Source organism: Schistocerca gregaria, chromosome 7, assembly GCF_023897955.1.
Source record: "Schistocerca gregaria isolate iqSchGreg1 chromosome 7, iqSchGreg1.2, whole genome shotgun sequence".
In the NCBI taxonomy this organism is placed as follows: Eukaryota; Metazoa; Arthropoda; class Insecta; order Orthoptera; family Acrididae; genus Schistocerca; species Schistocerca gregaria.
Genome location: NC_064926.1, coordinates 413,696,364 through 413,709,762, shown reverse-complemented (window position 1 = coordinate 413,709,762; position 13,399 = coordinate 413,696,364). Strand labels below are relative to the sequence as shown.

Genomic DNA, 13,399 nt, shown 5'->3' with positions numbered 1-13,399 from the left:
GATTTTAAACTGTGACAGGTGGTTCTCTAAATATCCTCATTTGTATTTGGCGTACTTCGATATAATGGTAAGCCTTCTCAAAGAGAACTGATTATGAGCCAGTGACTGCACCTTCATTATATTGTTCCTCAAGTGGAGTTTGACTTCATTATCATTCAGCAGAACCAGATCTGAAAAAATTCTCACAAAGTACTTCCAACATCGAAAGGCATTTACACACCACAACTATACCTGTGCCATCGCGCCCTTTGGGATCACTTAATGTTTCTTCTCTTCGGATACGACTCTCAAAACGGTTCATAAACGGTTTTCAAAACAAACATTTTTTTAGGTATCATCGTTTGGAAGATATTCTCTCTAAACACAAAATGACAAATCGGCTTTTGGGATATATTTTTCCCCATAAATGTTAAACTGAGTAAAAAAATATACATTTCTCAATATTTTGACCCCTCTACATATTCGCCACGTTTCATTGTTGTTGTTGTGGTCTTCAGTAATGGGATTGTTTTGATGCAGCTCTCTCCATGCCACTCTATCCTGTGCAAGCTTCATCATCTCCCAGTACCTACTGCAACCTACATGCTTTTGAAACTGCACAGTGTATCCATCTCTTGGTGTCCCTCTACGATTTTTACCCTCAACGCAGCCCTCCAATTCTAAATTGGTGATGCCTTGATGCCTGAGAACATGTCCTACCAGCCGATCCCTTCTTATAGTCAAGTAGTGCCACAAATTTCTGTTCTCCCCAATCCTATTCAATACAACCTCATTAGTTATGTGATCTACCCATCGAATCATCAGCATTCTTCTGAGGCACCACATTTCGAAAGCTTCTATTCTCATCTTGTCCAAACTATTTATCATTCATGTTTCACTTACAAACATGGCTACACTCCATACAAATACTTTCAGAAACAACTTCCTGGCACTTAAATCTATACTCGATGCTAACATATTTCTCTACTTCAGAAACGCTTTCCTTACCATTGCCAGTCTACATTTTATATCCTCTCTAATTTATATCTCTATTTTATATCCTCTCTACTTCGACCATCATCAGTTATTTTCCTCCCCAAATAGCAAAACTCCTTTACTACTTTAAGGGTCTCACTTCTGAAACTAAATCCCTCAGCATCACCCGACATAATTCGACTACATTCCATTATCCTCGTTTCGCTTTTGTTGATGTTCATCTTATATCCACCTTTCAAGACACTATCCATTACGTTCAACCGCTCTTCGAAGTCCTTTGCTGTCTGTGACAGTATTATAATGTCATCGACAAACCTCAAAGATTTTTTGAGAATGCAGGCTTTCTCGGGGAATCTTGAAGATAAATTCTTCTCGGGTTGACAGCCGAGTCAATGCGTTGTTTTCCAGCAACGTTTCAGCAAGTTTCTTACTTGCCATCTTCAGGCGGTATGTCGGGTTCACGTCTCAAGACACGGACGAGACGTGAACCAGACACTTCGCCTGAAGATGGCAAGTAAGAAACTTGCTGAAACGTTGCTGGAGAACAACGCATTGACTCTTCACTCAACCCGAGAAGAATTTATCCTCAAAGATTTTATTTCTTCTCCCTGGATTTTAATGCCTACTCCGAACTTTTCCTCTGTTTCCTTCACTACTTGCTCAACATACAGATCGAATAGCATCGGGGACAGGCTACAACCCTGTCTCAATCCCTTCCCAACCACTGCTTCCCTTTCATGTCCCTCGACTCTTATAACTGCCATCTGGTTTCTGTACAAATTGTAAATAGCCTTTCGCTCCCTGTATTTTACCCCTGCCACCTTCAGAACTTGAATGAGAGTATTCCACTCAACATTGTGAAAAGCTTTCTCGAAGTCTACAAATGCTAGAAACGTGGGTTTGCCTTTCCTCAACCTTTTTTTTTCTAAGGTAAGTCGTAGGGTCAGTATTGCCTCACGAGTTCCAACATTTCTACGGAATCCAAACTCATCTTCCCCGAGGTCGGCTTCAACTAGTTTTTCCATTCTTCTGTAAAGAATTCGCGTTAGTATTTTGCAGCTGTGGCTTATTAAACTCATTGTTCGGTAATTTTCACATCTGTCAACATCTGCTTTCCTTGGTATTGGAATTATTATATTCTTCTTGAAGTCTGAGAGAATTTCTCCTGTCTTATACATCTTGCTCAACAGATTGTAGAGTTTTGTCAGGAGTGGCTCTCCCAAGGCCATCAGTAGCTCTAATGGAATGTTGTCTACTCCCGGGGCCTTGTTTCGACTCAGGTATTTCAGTGCTCTGTCAAACTCATCACGCAGTATCGTATCTCCCAGTTCATCTTCATCTATATCCTCTTCAACTTCCATAATATTGTCCTCAACCACATCGCCCTTGTATAGACCCTCTATATACTCCTTTCACCTTACTGCTTTTCCCTCTTTGCTTAGAACCGGGTTTCCATCTGATCTCTATATATTCATACAAGTGGCTCTCTTTTCTCCAAAGATCTCTTTAATATTCCTCTAGGCTGTATATACACTCCTGGAAATGGAAAAAAGAACACATTGACACCGGTGTGTCAGACTCACCATACTTGCTCCGGACACTGCGAGAGGGCTGTACAAGCAATGATCACACGCACGGCACAGCGGACACACCAGGAACCGCGGTGTTGGCCGTCGAATGGCGCTAGCTGCGCAGCATTTGTGCACCGCCGCCGTCAGTGTCAGCCAGTTTGCCGTGGCATACGGAGCTCCATCGCAGTCTTTAACAGTGGTAGCATGCCGCGACAGCGTGGACGTGAACCGTATGTGCAGTTGACGGACTTTGAGCGAGGGCGTATACTGGGCATGCACGAGGCCGGGTGGACGTACCGCCGAATTGCTCAACACGTGGGGCGTGAGGTCTCCGCAGTACATTGATGTTGTCGCCAGTGGTCGGCGGAAGGTGCACGTGCCCGTCGACCTGGGACCGGAGCGCAGCGACGTACGGATGCACGCCAAGACCCTAGGATCCTACGCAGTGCCGTACGGGGCCGCACCGCCACTTCCCAGCAAATTATGGACACTGTTGCTCCTGGGGTATCGGCGAGGACCATTCTCAACCGTCTCCATGAAGCTGGGTTACGGTCCCGCACACCGTTAGGCCGTCTTCCGCTCACGCCCCAACATCGTGCAGCCCGCCTCCAGTGGTGTCGCGACAGACGTGAATGGAGGGACGAATGGAGACGTGTCGTCTTCAGCGATGAGAGTCGCTTCTGCCTTGGTGCCAATGATGGTCGTATGCGTGTTTGGCGCCGTGCAGGTGAGCGCCACAATCAGGACTGCATACGACCGAGGCACACAGGGCCAACACCCGGCATCATGGTGTGGGGAGCGATCTCCTACACTGGCCGTACACCTCTGGTGATCGTCGAGGGGACACTGAATAGTGCACGGTACATTCAAACCGTCATCGAACCCATCGTTCTACCATTCCTAGACCGGCAAGGGAACTTGCTGTTCCAACAGGACAATGCACGTCCGCATGTATCCCGTGCCACCCAACGTGCTCTAGAAGGTGTAAGTCAACTACCCTGGCCAGCAAGATCTCCGGATCTGTCCCCCATTGAGCATGTTTGGGACTGGATGAAGCGTCGTCTCACGCGGTCTGCTCGTCCAGCACGAACGCTGGTCCAACTGAGGCGCCAGGTGGAAATGGCATGGCAAGCCGTTCCACAGAACTACATCCAGCATCTCTACGATCGTCTCCATGGGAGAATAGCAGCCTGCATTGCTGCGAAAGGTGGATATACACTTTACTAGTGCCGACATTGTGCATGCTCTGTTGCCTGTGTCTATGTGCCTGTGGTTCTGTCAGTGTGATCATGTTATGTATCTGACCCCAGGAATGTGTCAATAAAGTTTCCCCTTCCTGGGACAATGAATTCACTGTGTTCTTATTTCAATTTCCAGGAGTGTATCTTACCCCTAGTGAGATGAGCCTCCACATCCTTACATTTGACCTCTACCCATCCTTGCTTTGCCATTTTGCACTTCCTATCGATATCATTTTTGAGACGTGTGTATTCCTTTCTGCCTGCTTCATTTACTGCAATTTTATGTTTTCTCCTTTCATCAATTAAATTCAATATTTCTACTGCTACCCAAGGATTTCTACCAGCCCTCGTCTTTTTACCTACTTGATCCTCTGCTGCCTTCACTACTTCATCCCTCGAAGCTACCCATTCTACTGACACTGTATTTCTTTCCCCAATTCCTGTTAATTGTTCCCTTATGCTCTCTCTGAAACTCTGTACAATCTCTGGTTTACTCAGTTTATCCAAGTCCCATCTTCTTAAACTCCCACCTTTTTGCAGTTTCTTCTGTTTTAACCAACAGTTCATAATTAATAGATTGTGGTCAGAGTCCACATCTGACCTTGGAAATGTCTTACAATTTACAACCTGGTTCTTAAATCTCTGTCTTACCATTGTATAATCTATCTGAAACCTGTCAGTATCTCCTGGCTTCTCCCATGTATACAGCCTGCTTTCATGATTCTTGAACCAAGTGTTAGCTATGATTAAGCTGTGCTCTCTGCAAAATTCTGCCAGGGGGCTTTCTCTTTCATTCCTTAACCCCATTCCATATTCGCCTACTACGTTACCTTCTCTCCCTTTTCCTACTACCGAATTCCTGTCACGCATGACTATTAAATTTTCCTTTCCCTATCTGAATAATAATTTTTTTTTATTTCATCATACATTTCTTCAATTTATTCTTCATCTGCAGAGCTAGTTAGCATATAAACTTGCACTACTGTAGTAGGGGTGGGCTCGGGTCTACCTTGGCCACAATAATGCGTTCACTATGCTGTTTGTAGTAGCTTACCCGCACTGCTACTTTTTATTACTTATTAAAGCTACTTCTGCACAGCCCCTATTTGATTTTGTATTTATAATCCTGTATTCGCCTGGCCAAAAGACTTGTTCCTCCTGCCACCGAATTTCACTAATTCCCACAATATCTAACCTTAACCTATCCATTCCCCTTTTTAAATTTTCTAACATACCTGGCCGATTAAGAGATCTGACATTCCACTCTTCGATCCGCAGAACGCCAGTTTTCTTTCTCCTGGTAACGACGTCCTCTTGAGTAGTCTCCTCCCGGAGATCTGAATGGGGGAATATTTTACCCCCGGAATATTTTATCCAACAGGATCCCATCATCATTTAATCATACAGTAAAGCTGCATGCCCTCGGGAAAAATTACGTCTGTAGTTTCCCCTTGCTTACAGCCGTTCGCAGTACCAGAACAAGAAGGCCGTTTTGGTTAGTGTCTCAAGGCCAGATCTGTCAGTCATCCAGACTGTTGCCCCTGCAACTACTGAAAAAGCTGCTGCCCCTCATCAGGAACCACGCCTTTGTCTGGTCTCACAATAGATACCTCTCCGTTGTGCTTGCACCTACAGTACGGCTATCTGTATCGCTGAGGCACGCAAGCCTCACACCAACGGCAAGGTTCATGGTTCGGTAAGGTTGGGGGGGGGGGGGGGGGGGGGAGCACGTTTCATAACGATCGTTTATTGACACTTTGGAATCGTTCCTTGTAAGTCGTCAGATCTGCATAGATCCATAAGTAGCAGCTTCAAAACGATGTAAATAAAGAACCGCCGTTCAGTATGACGCCTAATGTGACTGGAATTTGTGGAAGAAGAGAGAAACGTAATGTAAGCAAAACAAATTCATCGTAAGCGCCATAACTTAAATGGGTTCCGCTACAAATGGCAGTTGCATACCAGTACGACGAATACGGTGTGAGCTGCACATTACACCATTCGTCTGTGGAAGGTGCATAACCACCCAAGTTTCAGATTCAGCAGCTGCGGCACTGTTTGGTAGGTAAACCCATACACCGCATCAATGTCGTACTACATCAGATGGAAAGAAACAGTTTTAACTGTCCCACATGCTAAAACCAATAAAAAACCGCTATGAAATTGATATACACTCCTGGAAATGGAAAAAAGAACACATTGACACCGGTGTGTCAGACCCACCATACTTGCTCCGGACACTGCGAGAGGGCTGTACAAGCAATGATTACACGCACGGCACAGCGGACAAACCAGGAACCGCGGTGTTGGCTGTCGAATGGCGCTAGCTGCGCAGCATTTGTGCACCGTCGCCGTCAGTGTCAGCCAGTTTGCCGTGGCATACGGAGCTCCATCGCAGTCTTTAACAGTGGTAGCATGCCGCGACAGCGTGGACGTGAACCGTATGTGCAGTTGACGGACTTTGAGCGAGGGCGTATAGTAGGCATGTGGGAGGCCGGGTGGACGTACCGCCGAATTGCTCAACACTTGGGGCGTGAGGTCTCCACAGTACATCGATGTTGTCGCCAGTGGTCGGCGGAAGGTGCACGTGCCCGTCGACCTGGGACCGGATCGCAGCGACGCACGGATGCACGCTAAGACCGTAGGATCCTACGCAGTGCCGTAGGGGACTGCACCGCCACTTCCCAGAAAATTAGGGACACTGTTGCTCCTGGGGTATCGGCGAGGACCATTCGCAACCGTCTCCATGAAGCTGGGCTACGGTCCCGCACACCGTTTCGCCGTTTTCCGCTCACGCCCCAACATCGTGCAGCCCACCTCCAGTGGTGTCGCGACAGGCGTGAATGGAGGGACGAATGGAGACGTGTCGTCTTCAGCGATGAGGGTCGCTTCTGCCTTGGTGCCAATGATGGTCGTATGCGTGTTTGGCGCCGTGCAGGTGAGCGCCACAATAAGGACAGCATACGACCGAGGCACACAGGGCCAACACCCGGCATCATGGTGCGGGGAGCGATCTCATACACTGGCCGTACACCTCTGGTGATCGTCGAGGGGACACTGAATAGTGCACGGTACATCCAAACCGTCATCAAACCCATCGTTGTACCATTCCTAGACCGGCAAGGGAACTTGCTGTTCCAACAGGACAATGCACGTCCGCATGTATCCCATGCCACCCAACGTGCTCTAGAAGGTGTAAGTCAACTACCCTGGCCAGCACGATCTCCGTATCTGTCCCCCATTGAGCATGTTTGGGACTGGATGAAGCGTCGTCTCACGCGGTCTGCACGTCCAGCACGAACGCTGGTCCATCTGAGGCACCAGGTGGAAATGGCATGGCAAGCTGTTCCACAGGACTACATCCAGCATCTCTACGATCGTCTCCATGGGAGAATAGCAGCCTGCATTGCTGCGAAAGGTGGATATACACTGTACTAGTGCCGACATTGTGCATGCTTTGTTGCCTGTGTCTATGTGCCTGTGGTTCTGTCAGTGTGATCATGTGATGTATCTGACCTCAGGAATGTGTCAATAAAGTTTTCCCTTCCTGGGACAATGAATTCACGGTGCTCTTATTTCAATTTCCTGTCTTAGCTCTCGGAAGACATTTTCAATGCGCTGTCTACTGTTTTCTGCCACAAGTTGAAATCGAGAATCAGCATGTTCCACAATATATCGAAATATCTGACGCGTGACGTTCAGATTACGTTGCGGAATTCGTGCCTTCTGTTAAGCTATGTAATTGAAAGCCCGAAACTGGCCAGAACTTAACATCGGCTGCGATCTAGACTGTTGAAGGCAAAAACCCACCTAATGATAAAAATAATAGAAAAAAATTCAGAGGAGGTGTGAATGGATTTCGGAGTGTTTGGGTCAAAGGGCAACAATTATCAAAAGAATCATAATAGAATTCAAATTAGAAACACTAATGTCCACTTTGGTAGGAAAAAGCGGTACAGAGATGTAGGGAAGTGAGCAGCACTTGCAGAGTTATGCGGAAATCATCATTTTGAGCGTTTATTGCATTAATGTGGTATTTACAGGTAATCACGCTGTAACAGCATGCGTTCTAAGAAATTATGAGGTCACCAAGGTTTATGTGTCACATTGGAACAACTGAAATAAAATGTTCAAACGTACCTACGTTCTGCATTCTAATTTAAAAAACTAGCTATTACCAACTGCTCATCTGAAATTATGAGCCATATAATTGTGACTATTACAGCGTCATCTATCACAAAGCGATAAAAGTGGTCCGACTAAAACATTCATATTTCTTGACGTACTACACGAATATGTAATAAAAAATGTGGGTTCCTATTAAAAAAAAACCACAATTGATATCTGTTTGACCTATGGCAGCGCCATCTAGCGGGCCAGCCATAGCGCCATCTGGTTTCCCCCTTCAAGCAATACGAGTTTCGGTCTTTCTAGTTTTTTCGTTTGAACCTTATTTCGTGAGATATTGGGCCCAGTCACGAACAATGGACCACCCTGTATACTCGCCAGGGTAGCCGAGAGCGCTAATGCACTGCTTCCTGGACCTAGGCAGGCGCGCCTGTCACAGATCGAATCCGCCTGGTGGATTAACAATGAGGACCCGTATGCCGGCCTGCATGGATATGGTTTTTAGGTGGCTTTCCACATCGCCCTAGACGAATACTGGTCTGTTCCCCACGTTCCGCCTCAGTTACACGACTCGTAGACATGCGAATATGTTCACACTCTCCCATGGCTTCCAGTAGCCACAGAAAGCTGGGGTACCCAGATTCCGTCCCGGGGGTGGGGTGGGGGGCATCCGGCCACCCTCTGCAACTATAACTGTCAAATCAATTGTAACACAGCCGTCCCTGCGACATGTGGGACAAAGGCCCCAGTGTGTGTGTATGTGTGTGTGTGTGTGTGTGTGTGTGTGTGTGTGTGCGAGCTAGAGTAAGGCAGTTCATGGTCAATGCTAAAAGACGTAATATCTGCTACAATTATTTTATATTTTATCCACAGTGACCGTTTCGACATGAGTAGTGGTAGTAATATCTGTATAAATATCGCATTCACTCTTGAAAATTTTATCATGTTTAAGCTCAAACATCCCACAGATTCGTCCTTATCGCCATCACAAAGTAATTCCGCAAGAATTTTCGTGTATATTTTATCAAGAAAAAAAATGCTTTGTCAATTTCCTTACAAATAAGAGAAGTAAATTGACATTCAAGAAATATTCATAAACACTTCTAGTTGCTTATGTGCTAGTGAATTAATTGGTCAATCTAAAGCACAAGGCACCCAGGAAAGATAATATCCTTCGTGTGTGGTTGATCGATTATGACAAAGTTATCATGCCACCGCTTCACATTAAGCTGTATCTAAAATTCATCTCCTCGTTCACAAGTCCACCCCGAAAATGTAGGTTCAGTCACTGACGAAGATAATGGACGTTTTCACGAGGACTTCTCGGTAATAGAGTTACGTTTCAAATGTCGATGGAGTAAATGTAAATGTCGTGTGACTAGGGCCTCCCGTCGGGTAGACCGTTCGCAGGGTGCAAGTCTTTCGTGACGCTACTTCGGTGACTTGCGCGTCGATGGGGATGAAATGATGATGGTTAGGACAACACAACGCCCAGTCACTGAACGGAGAAAATTTCCGAACCAGTCGGGAATCGAAGACGGCTATTTAGGATTGACATTCTGTCGCACTGACCACTTTTTTTTTCCTCACGGGCGAGTGCTCTCCCAAATTTTTAATTTTTTTATTGATCACCCGGATAGTACATATGTATATATACACAAAGCAACAGTTCTTCAAGGTACCAGTTAAACATATACAAATGAGTGTTAGGTAAACAATTTATTAGAATAACATTAAATACAACAAAATATAACATATCATTTTTTTTAATAATTTGTACTGAACAAACTAAAAGTACACATATATTCACTATGCAAGAGTTCTTCAAGGTACAATACCATTTAAACATATACAAATGACTGTTAGGTAAGCAAAAAAAATTAATTAATTAAAAATGGCTCTGAGCACTATGGGACTCAACTGCTGTGGTCATCAGGCCCCTAGATCTTACAACTACTTAAACCTAACTAACCTAAGGACATCACACACATCCATGCCCGAGGCCGGATTCGACCCTGCGACCGTAGCAGTCTCACGGTTCCGGATTGCGCGCCTAGAACCGCGAGACCACAGCGGACGGCTAATCAATTAAAGAGAAAAACATTAAATACAACAAAATATAACATATTCAGTCTTCTTCCTCTTTTTGGGTTGATGCATGGGAACGTGGGTAAGGGTGTTGCATCATGTGACAGGTAGTCATGGTATACCCCAACGTTGAGGGGGTTCAAGGAAGACGCTGCGGAGATAACCGGCAAAAGTTTGTCGGTAAGATGGTTTTCGGATGAGGGTGCTATGCGCGGTCACAACTTTGTACCAGAAGTCAAGGACTGTATGCGGACCACTTTGAAAGGGGTATTCTAAAGCCTGTCCTCGAAACCAGATGAGGGTATGGTGCTTAGCAAGAGGGTAGTGAAATGTCTGGGGCAGCAACAGGAAATCTGGGGTTACCGTCGTTGGCGGGGCACGGAGGTAAAAGCCCACGATGAGGAGCCAGACGTTTTGTTTCAGGGGGCACGTAAGACGGTGCTCGTCGGTGTCTTCGAGCTGACAGTCAGGGCAGAGTGGGGAGGTGGCCAGTCCTATGCGATAAAGTCTACTATTAGTCGGCAAGTTTCCATAGACTAAAACATACCAGAGTGCAGACACAGACGACGGTAAAAAGGGTGCATGCACTCACCCCCAAACCGTGCGCCAGTTAATGTCAGGATGCTGTAGCAACATGGGGTCGCAGGGGTTGGACAGCTTAAACAAACGATAATAATCTTTTGTACGGGGAGGACGGGCGACTGGAAGATCGGCCCGAACATAGCTGAGTTCTATGAAACAATTGGCGACGTGGTACAATAATGGAGAAATAGGTGCAATATTGATCGGTGGATCGAGAGTAGCTGGTCGGAGGATATCTAAGAGACTGCGTGTTAAGGACGGAATCCTCTCCTGCCAGTGCCGCAACAGGGTGTGGACAAAGAGTGCAGAAGATCGTGCCCGCACGTTGATGAGTCCGAGGCCACCTTTTGCAGGAGGCAATGTTAGAGTATTGTAGCGGACTTTGAAAAGTTCCCCTGCTTACACGAAATGTCCTAAGGCTGATTGGATGCGGCGGCCAAGGAGTAACGGCATTGGGAGGATCTGGGCGACGTGTACCAGTTTAGGGGCTACATACTTGTTGACACGGGACACACGTTGGAGTTGGTTTAAGTTACGTTGCACTTGACCGCGGACATAGTGCCGAATCGACTGCAACAGCCGCCGGTATGCCAGGGCCACTGTGCGGTGTGTGGAGCTCGTAAATTCGATACCCAAGTAACGAAGGGTGGTACTGACTGGGAGTGGGTACGGCACCATAGCCGGGATGCTGCGCCCAATGTGCATCATAGTCGATTTACGGACATTAAGAATGCTACCAGAAAGACGTCCATACTGGTGGATCCATTGGATGGTGCCATTGAGTTCCGTGGAGGAGCAGGTGAGAAAGAGGAGATCGTCCGCATAAGCCCGACAGTGAAAGGTGTAGTCACGCAAAGTGAGACCCTGCAGTCTAGAGGTAAGGCCAGTGATGAGGGGCGCAAGTGCAATGGTATATAGTAAAGTAGACATAGGGCATCCTTGACGTACAGAGCGGCGTATAGGAATCGGTCCTACAAGCCTCCCATTGACTTGTACCATCGAGACCGCGGGAAGTAGTAACCAGCGAATGGCATCGACAAAATGTAATGAGAACCTCACACGTGTCGCCACCATGAGGAGGAATGGGTGTCGAATGCGATCAAAGGCACTCGTGAAATCGACGGATACCAGTGCTGCACGAAGGCGACAAACCGACACCAGTGCAATGAGGTCACGGCATTCTCCTAGGGCTGTTTGTAAGGTGGCCCCACAACCACGTGCAGTCTGCTCAGGTGAAAGGACCGTAGGTAAGACGGTGCGTATGCTCGCTGCTAAGAGGCGTGCATAGATTTTATAGTCTGCATTCAGAAGTGTAAGGGGGCGATATGCAGAGACATGAGACCCTCCCTTCGGTTTAGGCACAGGTAGAAGAATGCCAGTGACGAAATCAGGTGGAATTGGGAAGGATGGAGTAAAGAGTTCCTGAATCATTTCCGTCCAGCGAGGAAGCATTAACGTGGCGAACGCCCGGCAAAACTCCACTGGGAGACCATCTGGTCCGGGTGATTTGTTCTTGGCCCCTTTGTTGATCGCATCTACCACTTCTGCGGTGATTGCAGACATCATGGACGTTGCCTCCGCTACAGTGAGGGTCCGATCAGGGGAAATACGGAGATCATCAGGAACGGGCGTCGCCATCGGTTCGTCATCATAAAATTGGCGATAATGTTCAGCAAAGGCAGATACCACCGCCGCCTGTGTTGTGTCGTGAACACCATCGGAGGTCGTGATGTTGGGGACGAAAAATCGACGTCGACGACTATGGTTGGATGCGGCATGGATTGTGGATGGGGTTTCGTCGTGGAGGAGGTCTTGTCGTCGGGAACGCACCACGACACCATGCAGTCGTGCACGTTGAAGAGAGAGGAGACGAGCTTTGGTACGTTGTCGTTCCCTATGGGTGTCAGGTGATGGAGGGAGCGCAACGAGCTCACGGAGGACGGCGTAGTGAAAATTTGTGGTGTCTCAATGCCATGCTGCTGCTTGCTTGCCACATTGTATGAAGGCCTTTCTGATCGCAGGTTTGGCACAGTTGAGCCACCAATGGAACGTGGATGTGTACTGCGGAAGGCGTCTTTCGCAAGACGCCCATGTAGTGGCAATACATTGTCGGCATTGTGGATCATTAAGGAGGGAGGTATTAAGCTTCCAGTAACCTCTGCTGCGCCACACTGACTGAGGTGGCAGAGCCAGGGAGCAAATGACGGCACAGTGGTCCGAAAATGCAAGGGGCCACCGTTCAGCTTGGGCGACGTCATTGCCAAGGTGGGCAGAGACATAAAACCGGTCCAGTCTGCTCGCAGAATGTGCTATATAATGGGTAAAACCGGGGGTATTGCCATGAATTTTTCCCGAAACGTCCACTAGACGTGGCGAATAACCAGGCATTTGATCCTGCGGGTGGAGAACACAGTTGAAATCGCCTTCCGTGATAAGGCGATCATAGCGTCCAGAAAACAGGGGCGCCACGTCATGTCCGAAGAAAGTGGACCGCTGCCGACCGTTCGAGGAGCCAGACGGAGCGTAGATATTGATGACGCGCGTGTCGAAGATGGTAACAGCCATGCCTCTTCCACAGGGAAGGGTTGTCGTGTCCTTGAGTGGGATTCCTTCGCGTATGTAGAAAGCCACTCCACGCCCTGATTGATCACATGTGGACGTGTGTGAGTCGTAGCCGTAGACTGGTGGTAGTGTGGCAACGCGTACTTCCTGAAGAAGGGCGACGTCGACGTCAGAGGCCCGAAGCTAGTTACATAGGAGTAGCAGCTTGGGTGCAGTTCCGATCATGTTGATGTTCAGTGTTGCTAACCGGTT

At 47.4% G+C, this 13,399-nt stretch overlaps 1 protein-coding gene across 3 annotated transcripts in view; it reads right to left on the bottom strand.

Moving 5' to 3' along the window:
• Positions 1–13,399, bottom strand: part of LOC126281591 (proteoglycan 4-like) — a 281,963-nt gene that overhangs the window by 234,092 nt on the left and 34,472 nt on the right. The window lies entirely within an intron of this gene.